Raw genomic sequence first — 17577 nt, forward strand, 5'->3', positions numbered from 1 at the left:
GTATAGAGGGCTAATAAAGGTTATTTCTTTATAACTCTTTTTTTTCTTGAAAATATCAAATCAGTACTTTTCTCTAATGGAATGAATTGAGATTATTTGAAAAAAACAACAACAAAAAGTATTAGGAATATAAATGAAACGGAATGAGCAGTTCATAAAGTTACCCATTATATTAATTATGTCTTCATCTTCCCGGTCCATCTTAGTAAAGGAAATATACTTTATGTTTATGGACTTCAAAGAAGATTCCCATGTCAAAATGGAGTAAATATGATATAATAATTTTTATTTATAATTATATAATCAGAGTGACTCCCTTTGCCCAATTAAAGGAACATAAAAAAAGGATAACCCCACGTATCAAGCTTATGGATTTTTTTTTTTTTGATAAAAACGTTTTTTAATTTTAAACCACTTTTTATTTAAAGACAGATTATTATTATTAAAATTATTTGAATAAACAAATTGAGAATAATTTCATTTCAGTTCTAAAAAAGAAGTACTTTGAAAAACTTATAATTGAATCGGAACTTGACGAAATAAGTAACCATATTACTGTATCTACCATTTTATAATTCAATTTTCTTGTAATTGTGTTCAATAAATTTAAAGTAAGACTATTTCATAACATAACTTTATTTATGGTGAATGAAAGTTAATAAAATTTGAATATTAGTAAAAGTTATAGCTTCATAATAATATTTTGGGAGTAAAATGTGGAAAATTTTAAGTTTCTGATTACTATAGTTTAATTGGACGATTTTTTTCAACTGATTATGATTAATAGTTAGCATTACTAATTATTTATGATACCCAATTCGAGTCACTCTGATTTAAAAAAGAAAAACAAATGCTGAGTTATTTGATAAAATTGATATTCGTTAGGGGGCTATCACGGGAGTCCAAAATTGAGCTATCACGCATTCTGACCCCTCAAAAGTTGTGAATGGTAAATTAAAATTCATTCTACGAATAAAATCCTGGAGAAAAGTATTTACCCCCCTCACCTTCCTTTTTTTGTCCTTAAAGGTTTCTGTATTAAATAAAATAAAATTTTATACAAAAACCTTTTTTTTTCTTATTTATAAAAAGCTTTATTTGCTTAAAAAAATGATAGTGCACGATATGTAATTTTCTTCTAAGTAAACTCCCTTACTTCTACAGTGAGCTAAACGTTGTGCACCCCCGGATTTAGTGCAAAAATAGACAAAAAGATTAAAATTACTTATGAAAAGGAGAAACTTCTGCCAAAATCTTATTTTCTTATTCAACATAAGTTCATAGTATATATCAATCATATTCATGAAATGATTTGATTCATTGTTTATTTTATTAGGAATTATGAGTTGCCTATGGTGGTTCATATGAAATTTTGGCATTCAAGACTGTGTTCAATGCAAATTTACGATCTTCTGAGTCTTCATCGACCAATTCTGCTAACAATATATTTTCATGATGAGCAAATTTCGAGATAAATTTTTTTGTACAATAGGAGGCAGATCTTGATGAATACCTATTGATCGTGAAATTGCAAGCTGAAAATGCTTTGAACTATCATAGCAATTTGGTTGACATTTAATTGTAAGCCCCATTGGTGCAAATAATTTAAGATAAATACTGCCCATTTTAAGCAGTTTTTGCTAGGCTTTTTATTCAATATATAATATTGCAAAATGCCATTTGCTTTGGTAAGCCCTCTAGTCTCGTGCAAGGTTCCTGGTGATTTAAGAGGATAAGTGGAAACCAGGAGGAATTTTTCCAGACACAATTGCCAAAACAATGTCGTAAAGGCAGCGTTGGTCATTACTTAAATCTGCGAAAATATCTTCATTAATTTTTTTAATAATGTGCTCCTCTTTTTCTGTACAAAATATATTTTAAGTTGTATAAAAGAAACATGTTAATAAGTCTATTTTTCAAAATAATAAGAGGTAATAATAAAGAATGTTAAATTTTAATTTTTTTCCCCAAATGTAGAAAGTAAATTTAATTTACGAACATTTAGCATTTATACTATCTACATTATTTATTGTTTACTAACTTATATAGAATAAATAAATAAAAAATATTGGCAGAATTTTCTCTTTTTCATAAGTAATTGTTATCTTATTCGTCTATTTCCACAATAAATCCGGGGATGTGCAACGCTTATCTCGTTGTAGAAGTAAGGGATTTAACTTTAACAAAAAGTTACATATGGCGCAATATCATTTTTTTATGCACATAAAGCTTTTTTATAAATAAGAAAAAAAAGATTATTTCATAACTTTTGTTTTTACTTAATACATAAACCTTTCCGGACAAAACAGTGGGTTTAAATTTTTTTCTCTGGAATTTTTTTTTAGTAAAACGGTTTTTCTATTTACCATTTGCAACTTATGAGGGATCAGAATGCTTGATAGCTCAATTTTGGGCTCCCGTGATATCCCCTAATATTCGAGGATTTTCCATCTTGATGATCATGTTATGATGAAGTTGCTTCATCACTAAATTAAAACTGTTAATACAACTGTTAAAAAAACAAACTAATGAATCATGCTCGTACAGGGTGTCCACGATAAATTGGAACTATCTTAAAATTCAACCTGCTTGATAAAAATGGAATTTGGAGTGCATTTGTTAATATAAAAAGTTAGACATGATATTAAACAATAAATTTATTCAACATGTCCTCCCATAGCAGCCACCATCTTCCCCATCCTGCCCCTAAAGGATTTGCATGCCCTGATGACTTCCGCGGAATCGACAGCATTCAACTCCCTCGTAATGGAGCCCTTCAGGGCCGCGATGCTCTTGTGGCTGACCTTGTACACCTCCCTCTCCAACTTCCCCTACCAGTAATCACACGGATTGAGGTCGGGTGAGTTGGAGGGCCAGGTGTTGGGATCCCAGAAAGTGATGTCGTGGGAGTTGAAGAGGTTAGTGGTCCTCATGGCGATGTGTGCGGGCGCTGAGTCTTGTTGGAATATGAACTCCCTCCCAGCGGCCGTATCCTTCATCCAGGGGATGACAAACTCCTCCATGACTTCGCAGTACCTTATCGCATTAACACTTTTCTTGGGATTGAAGAAGATAGGAGGCTTCACCTCACAAGTGCTGCAGATGACACCCAGGGTCATCACAGAGGCCGGGAACTTTGTGGTGAAGACTGCAAAGACCTCTTCTCTCTCCTTGGGAAGCCACCTGTCATTCTGGACGTTGTAGCTTTTGTTGACAGTCCAGTTCTTCTCGTCGGAGAAGAAGATGATTCTTCCTCCATGGCTCTTCAGGTCATTCAGGAGACGCTTACCGTTGGTGCACCTGGTGGCCTTCATGGATGCTGTGAGGATGTGTTGTTTGGCCATTCGGTATGACCTGTACCCGAGGTCCTCATTCACAGCCTTGGAGACCAGCTGCTTGCTCACTCCACGGTTCTTGGCCAACCTGGACAAGGAAGTTCCCGGCGAAACCTAGATGGACGTCCGGAGGCCTTCAAGGAAGCGGAAGTGCGAATTCGGTCACTGCTCAGGTTGTGGGCCTTGCAGCAGACCTTCCCCTCAACCTCCCAGGCATTGAAGACCCTGTACACCGTGGTCTTGGGGTAGTTAAGAAGCTTGTACATAGCAGAGGGATTGTGTCTTGCTCGAGCCAATTCGAGGATGGCGTCTCTCCTTGCTTGTTCCATGATGACTATTGTTTGTTGTCAAAACAATTGTGGTGGAAGTTATTGTGTATTGTTCAAGCAACCTTTTATATTAGTATGATTTAACCTCGAATATCCACATTATAGATCTAGATGAGGTTTAAAGTAGTTTCAATTTATTGTGGACACCCTTTATATTGGAAAGAGAAAAAAATATGCTGGAATGGGAGAAGAAGTAAATGCATTTGTTAAATGTATATAAGTTCCAATGTATCTCGTGGAGCAACATAGCTCAGTGAACAACGCGCCCAGGAGAAATTATTCTCTTGACCTCAATATTCATGGGGTCAATTCAAAGTTGCTCCTAGAGAAGGACATGCATATAGGCTTGTACCCATTTACTCTTTTTCCGTTCAATTGTTCATTTTGTGAAAACTTTCCGTTCCCCGTTCATTCGTTTATTTTTCCCTTCATTATGAATTATTTATTTATTCATTTAAATATCTAGTATAAAAAGTCCAAATTAAAAAAATACTCACTAATGTATAAAGCTCTTTTTGTTTCTCAATGAATAACAAATGAGTCTCAAGGGCATAGCTTATTAAAGCAAAATAGGCAATCCCAGGGGTCCTAAAATGATACTCTCAATGGTTATAAAATGGGGTTTAATTTCTTGAAATCGTTTCTATTTTTTTTTAATAGCCTCAAAATAGAGGCAGTTATTTTATTCAAGGCAAACTCCAATTCATTTTCAACACCCTCCCTCCTTTAACCGACATATTTTTCTGAGATACCTTATTTACTGGATAGGCTGACCTGTGGCATAGACCTAACAATATACTAGGCAAATAAATGCATTAACGTCCATTACCTATACCTTTTATTTGATCCATAACAGCTTATTTTGAAGGCTATCTTGAGATGACTTATTTTCAAGTGAGTAACCATTCCCTTTTTCCATTCAATATCCGAGCTTGAATATACATTATATAAGGTCTTTGGAGTCGGTACATAAAATCCCAGACTCCGATTCCAGTAATATTGAGCGTCACCAACTCCGATTCTAACACATAATTTAACATTTTTTAATAGTATATATTTTATACCCTATATAAGTACTACTGAGTCATTTGAGTCTAGAGACTATAAATATAGATTTAATTTATAGATAGTTATTAGTCATATACATGTATTTGCAAGATGAACAGCTAATAATTGTGCCAGGTTTAATAATGCACTCGTAACCGAGGAACAACAATACACACAACCTCTAACTGGATCGTTATAGTTTACTTTGATTACATTGACTATTTACAATACTGAGTAATGAACTAGCATGGTTAATGGCTATGTTCTACCCAACTTAATAATTTAGACTTTAGAAATATTCTAGAATTTTGACTGTATAGACCAAATAGCACGTTTGAAATTTGTGAAATAAACTTATAGATGAGTTAACTTAATAAGTTTGATCAATTAATAGCACTTAATTGTTATAATTTAGAAAAACACGATACAAATACTCTATGTAAACCTTAGATTATAAATGAGTTTCATTTAGATAAATTAGAATAATTTGAAAAATTTAGTGTACATACTTATATATGTTTGTTGATCCCGAAGTTGTTTGAATAGAATCGTCAAGATAGGCATGTCAAAAGCAGCAACACAAATGTTTCCTTCCTTTCTTTTTTCAAAAAAGGAAAAAAAAAATGTTTTTTAAAGATAATAATATTATTTTGGGCACCTATTTTTAAGTGGAAGTGCGGAACCTAGGCAAGTCAGTTTTAACGTAAGCAAAAACCAATGCGGGGCTCTTTTAAAAAAAAAATTGAATGAATTTATTTGTGACTTATTTTTAGAAAAGATTTTTTTATAATGGAATACAGTTTCATTAAATAAAGGATTTTTAAATTAATTCATTTTATCACAAATATCTACTATGTGCATCCATTGGCCTTCTTTAATCCATCAAACCAGATTTACCAATTTTTTAATGCCCCCTGAACTACAATTCAATGTAGGCTGATACTAGATTCTAAAGGTATGAAATATCCAAGTATACATAAATAATTAAAAATAAATAAGGACCTTTTGAATATTTTTTATTGCATAGATTAACATAGTAATACAAAGGGCCTCAAATTAACATTAACTGCACGTAGATAATTCAAATTCTTAATTGTTTTTCTTGTTGTCCTTTTAAAACTAGAAGTACATATTATGTTAATTCATGTCATGTGTTTTAAAGCACGTTTAAAATTTAATGATTATTTCTATTCTTATTATCGTAACTTTTGAATGTACGTAGGTTGTATTGGGTATACACGTATTATTATAACAAGGATCAGTTATTTGTATTGTAAATTCAATGGATTTTTTTATGAACTTGAAAAAATTGAATTCAAGGATAGAAATGACTGAAAAGTAAAGAAAATAAAACATTTAAAAAAGTGTTGGGAGCCATGTACTTGACAATAAAAATGAAAAATATTTATTTGTCCAAAGTAGTGGTAAATACGACACTTTTTGTCTGCTTGGTTCTTTGGGGATGCTATAAATATTGCTCTAAAATTAACTACACACCTGTATAAATACAGTCTTTGAACTCAATTAACAAAGTTAATTATGCAAAGGGATGAAAATATTTATGCTGTTAAAATAATTTATCTCAACTTCGGGTAATGGCTTAGTTAAAAGAATCCAAATTTTGTTGAAGAGTATCATTGGACTGTCCCTCGACGACACACCGCTATCATAAGTAGTCAACCACAATGATATCAGGGAATGAGGGAGGCCACAGTATTAGGATGAAAATATTTCCTGGCATCCGTAATTCCTTTTCCTTACCACTGATGTTGTTATAATGTTTTGGGGTACTCCAAAAAAGTTCTTGAGGTTAAGGTTTTCATTTATAGCCTCCTGATTATCGCCTAACTGACCTTCATTTCTTTAGATATTTATTTTAGCCTTCGAACTGGTAAGGAAGCCGTATCTCTGTATATTTTTTTACCACTAACTCCAACTTGACTCTGAAGGAAGCCAAATATGTTGATGTGCTCATTTTTTATTGCGAAAATCATTTAGACGCACTTCTACAATCTAAATAGTGTATTTTTGTACCATTCCCTTGTGATGGTGGTCGGAGATAATTCGTCATTTTGCTATGTTGTCATTTGATAAGAAGAAGTTGTAATCATGCGTATGATGAATTATTCATACTGAAAAATATGTATGGGCTGACAAACAAGCATAATATATGGCAAGAGACTAGTAATTTAAAATTCATTATGATCCAGGATTTGTCAAAAGAAGAGACGTTTTGCTATAGAGAGGCCAAATGTACAAGTTACAATTTCTATGTTTTAATACGTCAATCTTAATTATCTCATTTCCACAATATTGGTGAGAACTCTTCATTCAGAGGGAGATGTTAATGTCACGAAGATATATTACGAATAAAGAAAAAAGAAAAAAGAGTACTTGCAGCAACTATATTTCATTTTCTAATGTCTGAACTGTTTTTTATATCTACAAAAATCCTATCCCTGACTATTAAGTACCTTCACAATAAATATTCAGTGACATTATCAAAGTCAAGTATTCTATATTGCATTACGTAAAATATTATGAAAGTTGCTATATATAAAATAATATAGTCCTACTTTCAAATCATAATTTATGTATTCATATTTATTTTTATTGCACATGTCTTTAGGACTCTTAATGGTCAATATAATTAGTTAAGTAGTATATAGCTAGGTGCATGGATTTTTTTTGTGGTGAAGGTCTTACGTACATGCATATAAACAGCCTACACATACATATGTGTAAAATATGTAGAAATGAATCTTAAGTAGTTATACGCAGACACAATGACCCCTAACAAAATGTTGTAGACTTTTTATTTCTAAGGAAATAATCCTTACTATCACATACTAATGTGCGTGTCAAAATCATATTCAAAGCAATCAAGTCTATTTCTCATATCTTGTATTTAGGCTATATTGCAGCTAAATACTTTTTTATTGTACATATTTATAGCCTCCTTATAAAAGGTTCCCAAACTTTTTTAGCCCATAGATCTTTTTGTCTTCCGTAGAAGCCCGATTGAATGATCTTAAACTAATTAATCTTAAATTATTTTGACAGCTTACACAGTTATTTTCACTTTTATAGTATTATTTTTAAATTGGACAATTGTAATAAAAAAAAGAAAAAAAATAAATATTGAAAAACTACAAAATCCATGTATACTGTATATTTAATTGGAACGGAACAAATCAAAAATTATCAACATGACTACCTACATACATAAAATGACTAAGAAATAATTATTTTATCATTAATTGGAAGGATAAGTTGGATGCTCTGATAACAATTTGTCAATATTTGGCTTCAAATTGGCCAGGTTTCATACCAAATTTTTACATTCCATGATTTTTAATTGATTTTATTTTTTTGTAAGAAGAATAGCGACAGTACTAAAACTTCTTTTCACAAAATATGTGGATAAAAAATTTGTTCATAACTTCTTAGGAATATAAAGTAGAATAACCGAAAAGTATTTATTTTTAAGCCAAAACTGCTTAGTTTCCATTCTGAAGTGCACCTTAAGTTCTTCGTTACAGCGTATTCGGATCTATATTTCTTGTAACATGACATCTGATTATTCAATTTCTTCTTATGGATTGATCATCCAAAATATTACAAAATTGTCCAAAATTGAAGATTTCCTAACCAATGCAACTAGAAAAATCCTTCAGAGTCAAACGCTTCCCATATCAACATTAATAACTGACATATTACAATTGATGAAAATATTAATTATTTTTCAAACATTTTTAACGTAATGATTAATTTTTTTTTTCATAATTTTCTGTAGAAAGTACTTGGAAGCAGTTAAAAATTCGTAAGTTTATGTTAAATTTTCTTAATCCAATGCTTTAATTTTCAACCACTATGTTTATTAATGTATATATTTTTTATATAACTGCTTTGGTATTTAGGCGTAAGAATAGAAATAAATAATAAAATATATAGTAAGATATTTAATTTGAGAGTAGGATAAATGTCATGTTTTGTTGATACTATCTCAAAATTACTATGATCAATCAATAAATAATACTTCATTTTATATTGTTAAGATAATGCTCATAATGTATAATATGAAATATGCACACATTATAAAAATGAGACCGATTATTTTCTTACGTTAATTTTTCAGTGTGAAATTTTTCACTATATCATTAATCAAAGACACTTAATAAACGCGACAGCATATATTAAAGTAAACTACCATGATAATTGTAGCTTCTAACTGTGAGTAATATGCAATAGAACGAAATTATTTTCTTATTCAGTAATATTTAATAAGTATCTTATTTGTCTATAAGTTATATTATCAAACACTGTTGAAAACTAACTGGGTCGTTAGATATCTACGTTTCTACAATGTGGCTGAAATGTTCTGTGTAAGAATTTGTTCAGTTAAATTGATTAAATATATATATTTATTAATAATTATGACATGATCTACGGAAATATTACGCGGTTTCTCTATCTAAGCGAGTAGACACAAGTCATTACAAGGCCGGCTTTAGAACACTACGATAGGCCCTTCACTTCTATTAGGGCATACATTTGAGTTTAAAAAAAAAAGAATTTATTTTCTATAAAAAAATTATTCTAAAAAAAGATGAAAAAATTCAAAAAAAAAAAAAAAAAAGAAGAGTTCAGGTAGTTCCTCTTTGGAATCTGACGGAACTGGGTATTGTAATACAAATGTAATTTGTTATACATGTATTTCGATTACACCCAAAACTGCTTTTAACTTTTTATTGAAGCCTACTTTTACCTCATATTACATGACTCAACAATTATCAAATTAACATGAAAGTTTACTCCATATTAAAAAGAAAGGTTGGGAGATGCTATGAAAATTGTTATATGGAAGCCTTTTATGTTAATAGCAAAGAAAAAGACATTTATTTACATAAATATCAGACCAAAAGATGCAAATTAACTTTCATATTAATTAAAAAATGCATCTCACAGCGTATTCTTAAAAATAATAAAATTTGCACTGTATTTTTTTGATAGTTATAGACTTGTCTACTGATTTTGCATTATTATTATTTTACTTTCTGAATGGTTGAAATTTTATCAACCCATTAATGACGAGTTGCAGGATTTCTTATAACAAATTTTAACTACTTTTTTATCATCAAAACGAGAAATACATGGGTGTAAAAATGTTTTTATGTGTTTGTAAATATTTTCTTGAGGGCTTAGAGCCATTTAAATAATCGTAGATTGCTTTTTATACCCTCAAAATATATATATATATTTTTTTTTTTTTGGGGGGGAGTAACCATAGTGAAAACTTTTACATCAAACGTCTATGTTATGTGCATTTAAAAAAAATATATTTTAATAAAAAGTTTTCCTTCTGTTAACTAGTCATATTATGTTATGATTCGCTAAAATTTTATTTAAAATTGGGCTCTGTGATTAATTTACAACCTTGATTTGATTGCTGGGTGGCAAGAAATCATACCGGTTCATATTTCTTAACCTGTTGAAAGAAATCAAAAAAAAAAAAAAAAAATGAATACCTATAATATATATATTATTTAAATCAAAATATATAATCTTAAATTATTTAAAAGTTAAAATTACTTCCAGAGATTTGTTGGCATCAATTGGCTGATTTGTAAACAATTTCCTACTACTAAATGAAAATGAATTAATTAGTTTTTTGTTTTTTTTCTTCTCATTTTAGAATAGAATATATTAAGTGATGAAATAGAGATATACATAGATGAATTACCCTTACAAATGGATTTCATTATTTCGAATCACAGATTGGATCCAATGATTACCATCATTAAACAAAAATAAAAACAAAAAAAACAGACACTAATTTTGTTTGCATTACACTCCCTTCCAATCGCAATTATTCGTTTAGGATAATTATTTTTGCCAATTATAGGGAAATTGATATAAATCAATCTTCCAAATGCATTACAACATAATTACATGTGAAGTGATGTAAAGATTTTTATATAATTACTTCATTCACAACATATAATCGGATGAATATATTTGTACATACATACGCAGTCCTTTTACAATGAAATAATTGGCTCAATCTTAGTCAAAGAAATTCCTTACAAGTTGCAGTGGGTTCTTATACATTATTTCAGGTATTTTATATACGTATTTTCCGCTTGAAAATTGTGTTTGATAAAATTCCTCATTTGATAATTACATTTTTAAGGAATAAACATAAACTTAATTATATTTTTCTACTCTTAATCAAAATTGAGTCCCCTGGGGTTCATGACTCTTCAAAAAAAAAAAAATTATTTTATTTTGATTAGATGCACTTTTCGATTAGTAACCTATTCCAGGCTCCTATATAAATATATTTCTATAGTTGTAATAATCAATTTTTTCGATTTCGATTATGGATAGTCAAGAATTTTTGAGATTGGATATCGAGAGTTCAAAATAGAGAAAAATACAAAATTGCTTACAAACCACAACTCTTAACATAATTTTATATTTCAAATAAATAAACTGAGCTGTACCAGATCTATTACTTTTTTTCTTGATATATTATGTATTCACCTCACAGCATAATAAGATAATTGAGTAATTCAGTGGGCCTCAAAACTTTACATTGCCTACCTCCGCGAAAATATCAAGTTCTTCTAGGAGAACCCAGATACTTAGAGCCTTTTTAATCAGAATTTCCCCCTCTTTTCCGGGTACCTCCAAAATGGAGTGTGCTTAGGACTTGTGGTACACGTACCAGAATTTGATAAACACTGGAGTAGTTCATTTTCAATGCGATTAAGTAGTTTTGAAGAGATATTTCTCCCAGTGCTGAAATATATTTCGCTTCCAACACTGGTTGGACGAATACTTAAAAAAACAACTCAGTAGCAGCTGTCTAAACAAAAATCTCTTTAGTAATTAATAATATTTTTCCTGTTGAACCATATCTTTTAGAAACAAAAAAAAATTCCAATAAAAAACGCGAATATTGATTTTTCAAATGAATCCCTTAAGCAATAAATAAATAACTTAAAGAGATCCGAACTGCAAAGATCTAATGGATATCATACCTGAACCTCCTTTCTCCCAAGATTATAATATTTTATTTTTAGCTTTAGAAAATTTTTTAAGATTAAAATAATTATGACTTAGCATTTGTACATTTCAAGTAGGCATATCAATCTTAAATTATATTGCAAATGAAATATATAACTTAGCTTTCTGAGTTCAATTAATTGTCATTATTAATCTTATATTTCCATTGAATATTTAAATTTAGTATTAGAGTTAGCAAACAAGTATGAATAGTGCCTAATGTAGGTTCAGAATGTGAACTCTCCCTCCCTCTATATCTTACATGAGTAGTGTATATTTCATATTTTATTGCTTTAGTTTTTAAAATAAATTTACTCACCTGATAAAGTCAAATTATTACTTAAACATACATTATGAAGTCAGAACATATTTTATTTCAAACTTTGGGAATATCTCGAATAAATGGTTTTATACTTTATTCTAAAAATAATAATGTAATATATTCTGATCGACTGTTAGTAATGTTATACTGTAATCCAGTTTTAATTAATCTTTATGTTTTCTTTTAAAAGATGATGATTATTACTAATAATGATTCATAACTTAGCAATGAATTTCACACCATTATACACATCTATGTATAATATAAGGTATCATATTAATTAAATACTTGGGAGCTTAGTTTTAGATATACATAATTAATCTTGTGAACTATTTTTTTATTAAATGATTATTTTAATTTCCATATATATTTTTTTAGTATGACAATATACTTGAAGTTTAATCACCCTTTTGATATAAAATTATGTTGACCTAGACAAAATACTCAATAAGCATTACTTATTCACATCTCTTTATGAGTATATTCTTGGTTTATTAAAAAAACAAATACATATAAATGAATGTTTGGTTTATTATTATTAACAGCTAAATATAATATTCTATATGATAAATATGTACTAAAAATGTGCTATTGTTGCATCCCCCAAAAAATAACAATGAAAAAATTTATTGTACAATTTGTCTTACACAGTTTAATTCATTCATCTAAAATATACTGTCCTGAATTGATACGTTTTTTTTTTAAATATTAGCCTCACAATGGATTTAAGTAAATAAATAATTTATTATATAAATAAATATTAATTTTCTTCGATTTTCATTGTTAAATGTTATTTTCCTTTTCATATTTGCTATTAAAAATAATAAAATTAAAATAAATTAATCCATTATGGGGTTAATTAACCCATTACTCTCTGATTGTAGAAATCGTTTGAATTTTTTGATAAAATCTTTTAAAGTAACTTCTATTAGTAAATATATATTAATACTCAAATTCATTTTTCCATTAAAAGTGTCACTTGTACCGTTGGTTGACACGTACATATAAGTACGCTTGCAAAGATCTCCTACAAAAATATTTATACTTATAAATTAAAATGATGGTATGATAATAAATAAGGTTAGGACTAATTTTTGTATTCTTTTTTTCCCAAGTTAACTTTCATACTATAAATGTAATAAAAAATATTTATGATATACATTGATAAAAATTATTTACAAGTGTTGAATTCTGTATTTTTCATAACAATTAGCACACAAACCTACGTCACACTTTTTGCATCTATGTATGCTTCTTGACAAACAAGATCCACAAAAATTTCGTTTATTTGTTTTGTTTTGACAAATAGATGGCATATATTGCCGTAAAGTATAGTAAAAAAAAATAAGTGCCCTTTCCTTGGCATTTGAAAATGAATTGTTCTAATTCAGAAGAGATCTCTGCGTCTTCATGGTGTGATGGATGGATAAAGGAACTACATTTATTTCGTAATTGGGCTTACGTAAATTATGTCTTCGACTTCCCCAATTGCTGATGGAAGAAAATTCACTGCTCAATTTCAGATAGCCAAAGGAATTTTGTTTTTCAGCACTTCATGTACAGATTGTGCTAAATTATTCAATACACTTAGACACGCTTTTTCAGAATGCCCACAATTACATATTCTAAGAGCATTTATTAGTTTAAAACTGAAGGGTCTGAAGAACAATAAATTTAATATAATAACGGCAATAATTATATTCGGCATGTCATCAAAAAAGAAAGAAAGTACTTCTGAGCTAGGTCGATCTGCGATACTTTATTAAATGTAGAGAATTTCCTAGCTAAGAATATAACTTTAGGAGAATCCGTGGTTGCGGAGGATATTCGTGCAATTTTAATTTCGGGTTTGGCAAGATATGGAGAGTTCGAGTTAAAGATACCTAGGGGGGATCGAGGGTACTTGGGACTGGGCCTCTGATGTAATTAGATATCATTCATAAAACGCATCAGGACATTTTCGGACTTTGCAGAAAATACTCAAACTTTTTAGAAAGAGAAAAAAAAAACAAAAAAAAACCGAGCTAGTTGTTGGTTTAAAAGCACATTTGGTATAAATGTTTTATGTTTGTACTTTATTGATTTTAGATACTAATGTTTTTAGTTTAGATGTATGAATATTTTATGTTTGTTGGCCTTAATCTGGTAATGTTTTTGATTTTTTTGTAAGTGTATCCTCACCAGAAAATTTTGGACCATTCTAATTTTTTATAAATTATTTTCTGTCTAAATAAAGGTTTTAAAAAAATAATATTTTTTTTTATGCTTTAAGTTAGGTAAAATAATAGTGTTGATGTTTTTACAATGATTAGTTACCTAGGATTTTGTACATAGTTGTGTAAAATCAATTTTTAAAATATTTTGTTTCCCCTTAGAATTTAAAAATTATACTACTATTTTCACATTTCTAAACCAATAATAAAATAACAAATACCATCTTTTTCTTTGTATACTTAATGAATTGTATGAAAACATATTATCCAATAGGTCAACTTCTCCATAGTGTTGTAAATTTTGCAGAAATGAGACGGATTTACTTCAAGATTTTTTCTTCTTTAATAAAATTGTTTGCAATACTGGTCTGTGCATCCTTTCAAACAATGATTACGTTATCATTATTGTTAAAAATGCACTTCTGTTCCTCTCATTTCATTTTCATTGATTCCTTTTTTGATGGAATGTAAATTGAATATTAATTACATCCAGAGGTTATCCGTTGTATTTCGTGCATAAAAATCTTCTACATTATTTAAAAAAATATTTTTTCCTGTAATACATATTTAAAAGTTCCACATTTTTTTATCTCCTTCTTCAAATATTTACTGTCCAAATCACACCCTCCGCATGAAAGACACTTTTTATTTCTTTTTCTATGTTATTTAAACACTTCAGTTGCATATTCATATGAGTCCTTGTTCTGGATCAAAATGGGTTGATAAACTACTTGTATGATCAAAATAGCATGTTGAGTCTTATAATAGAAAAGGTGTGAATTACAAATTTATAAGATTAAACAATATTGGTGATGTAGGATCTTCTCCCAAATAATTAGAAAGTGAACATAAAAATAATGAAGAATCTTTGGATAAAGTGACGGATGTAGGAGAACAAGTCAACGTAGGCAAGAAATCGTTACGTTGAGGAAATGGAATATTTATTAATTGTTTGTTAGGGAGGTTGTTTCATTTTTTATAAATTAAAAGAAAAAAAGTTGTTTCTTCACAAGAAATCAAAGGAACGACATTTTTCATATCATATTCAATTCCTTCCTCCAATAAGTTTTTATATATAATATAATCTTCTGGAATCATGAGAAACAATTCACTGGACAAAATTCCATGTTTTAAAAGTTCACAGAAAGAGTTTGTCAAATATCAACTATACTGTTAAGTGTACAGCTCGAGGAGAAGTAGATTTGAAAATGAATAGGTGGTAGTTATTTATTTCTTTTAAAGAACAGAAATACTTGTCTAAAAAAATCCTCCAACTATACTATATATTTGTGGGCATCCACTCTTCTTGGAAGATATAACGATGAATTTAGTAGATGCTTTGATGACAACTTCTACTTAATCTTCCACACATTCAATTTTTTTTTATTATAATAAGGTTTGGAAATTACGCCAAAGCTTCTGTCTGGCAATAACTTTGAATGATTTTCAACAAGAAAGTGTATAGAAAATTCATCAAATGTACCACAAATGACAATGTATATTACAAAAATCCATAACGATTTAATTTTTATTCTGACCTCTGTAAAGGAAATTAATTGTTATAAGTAGAAGATCTTTCCCTCTTATTCTAATACTCTTAGCCATAGTTATCACATAGAATTTCAAGACGTAAAATACCACTTATACGCTGTAATTCATGATATAAGCCTTGATTTGAGCCTTTCTAAAATTATTATAGAATAAGATTACATAGACTGATAACATTAGATAAAAATGTACATGCTCAGCCATATAAAAAATATATACATTGCATGTTTCTTTTCCTTCATTCTCAATAGCAAAAAGGCTAACTTTATATAAGTAAATGAAAGGTGAATTTCCTAATTGAATTGACGAGTAAGGAATTGATTTAGCTTCAGAAAATTCCATAATTAATAATGTAAAATATTCTTGATCATTTTTAGCGTACTCAATCCTCTTATTGTAATCTCTGCATTTCCTTTCGACATGGTGGATGTGCTGCTGAATACTGTCGTTAATATTTAATGTCCAATCAACCAAATGATTTTTTTGCATAGATTCTTTGAATAACGAGGGCAATTCTGTATAATATCATAACACATATGGAAAACATCGCTTCACTGTCTCATAATACCCAATTCGGGACACATACAGTCTTCCAATGACAAATAAAAGTGGACAAACTGCAATATTTATCGTATCTTTGATCCAAACATGATTTTTATATTTATTATTTACGACTTCCATATACCAATGACTCAGGAAACGAATTGCATTACGATCATAATGCAACTCTTTCCTATACAAAAATACCGTGATCCATCATTAGGCTCTCCAGAAAAAAAACAATATCTTCTTTTCTTTCATTAATATTACGATTGTTCGGGTTATTAGATGGATTTCCAGTTAACTTATGTTACTTATGAGTAGAGTTGTTGGAATCGTTGAAAAAGAACGAATTTGATTGGTCGGAAGATATTATATAAAAAAGGAATAAAATACGTTGGTACCCTTGCATCTTCTAAACAAATTATCCTCAGTATTGTACTAATCATCTGCAAAGTTACTTCCCCCTTACTGCTCTCACATGTGCCTCATCATCATGCCGAAGAAAACGTGCCTTTTTTCATGGGTCTCTAGCAACGGAGGTACTGATGTGTAGAATTATGATTTTGAAAATAAATCTTACCGTTTTTGCGGTTTTCTCGTGCCTATCTCGTTCTTTATGGCAAGTAATCTGCCACTTTAAAACCTCCCATCATATCAACGACTTAAAAGTCTTCAAGAAACACAAGACTCAAGAAGACGAAGTAGAATAAAACGCTTTATCATTCAATTTGGACGTAGCAAAGTTATTTGTGTTCTGCAACATCCCTTTAAATGTTCTGGATCATCCCAATTTCTCCAAGTTTATTGAAAAATATACCGGAAAAACTTCTCCAGATCGATGGGTTGTTAACAACATGATTGTGGAAGTATGTCAAGGAGTTTTGAATAGAATAAAATAAGAAGTGGAAGAGAATGTTATTTTCGTTGAACTAGATGATACAAGAGATCATCGAGGGAGGTCAATGATGGCAATTTTGATTGACCCTTTGGACGGACATTTCTGTGGGAGACCTTACTTTATTGAGTTGATTGATATTGAGATTACAAGCAATGTAAGGAACATCGTCATAAGCTCAGTTTATAAGTTATTGGGAGAACTGATACCGCCTCGTATTGTCTCAAGCAGGGGAATAATTTCGAGAGAAAAAATCCCGGAATTGATTCACATT

Source organism: Lepeophtheirus salmonis, chromosome 6, assembly GCF_016086655.4.
Source record: "Lepeophtheirus salmonis chromosome 6, UVic_Lsal_1.4, whole genome shotgun sequence".
NCBI classification, from domain to species: domain Eukaryota; kingdom Metazoa; phylum Arthropoda; class Copepoda; order Siphonostomatoida; family Caligidae; genus Lepeophtheirus; species Lepeophtheirus salmonis.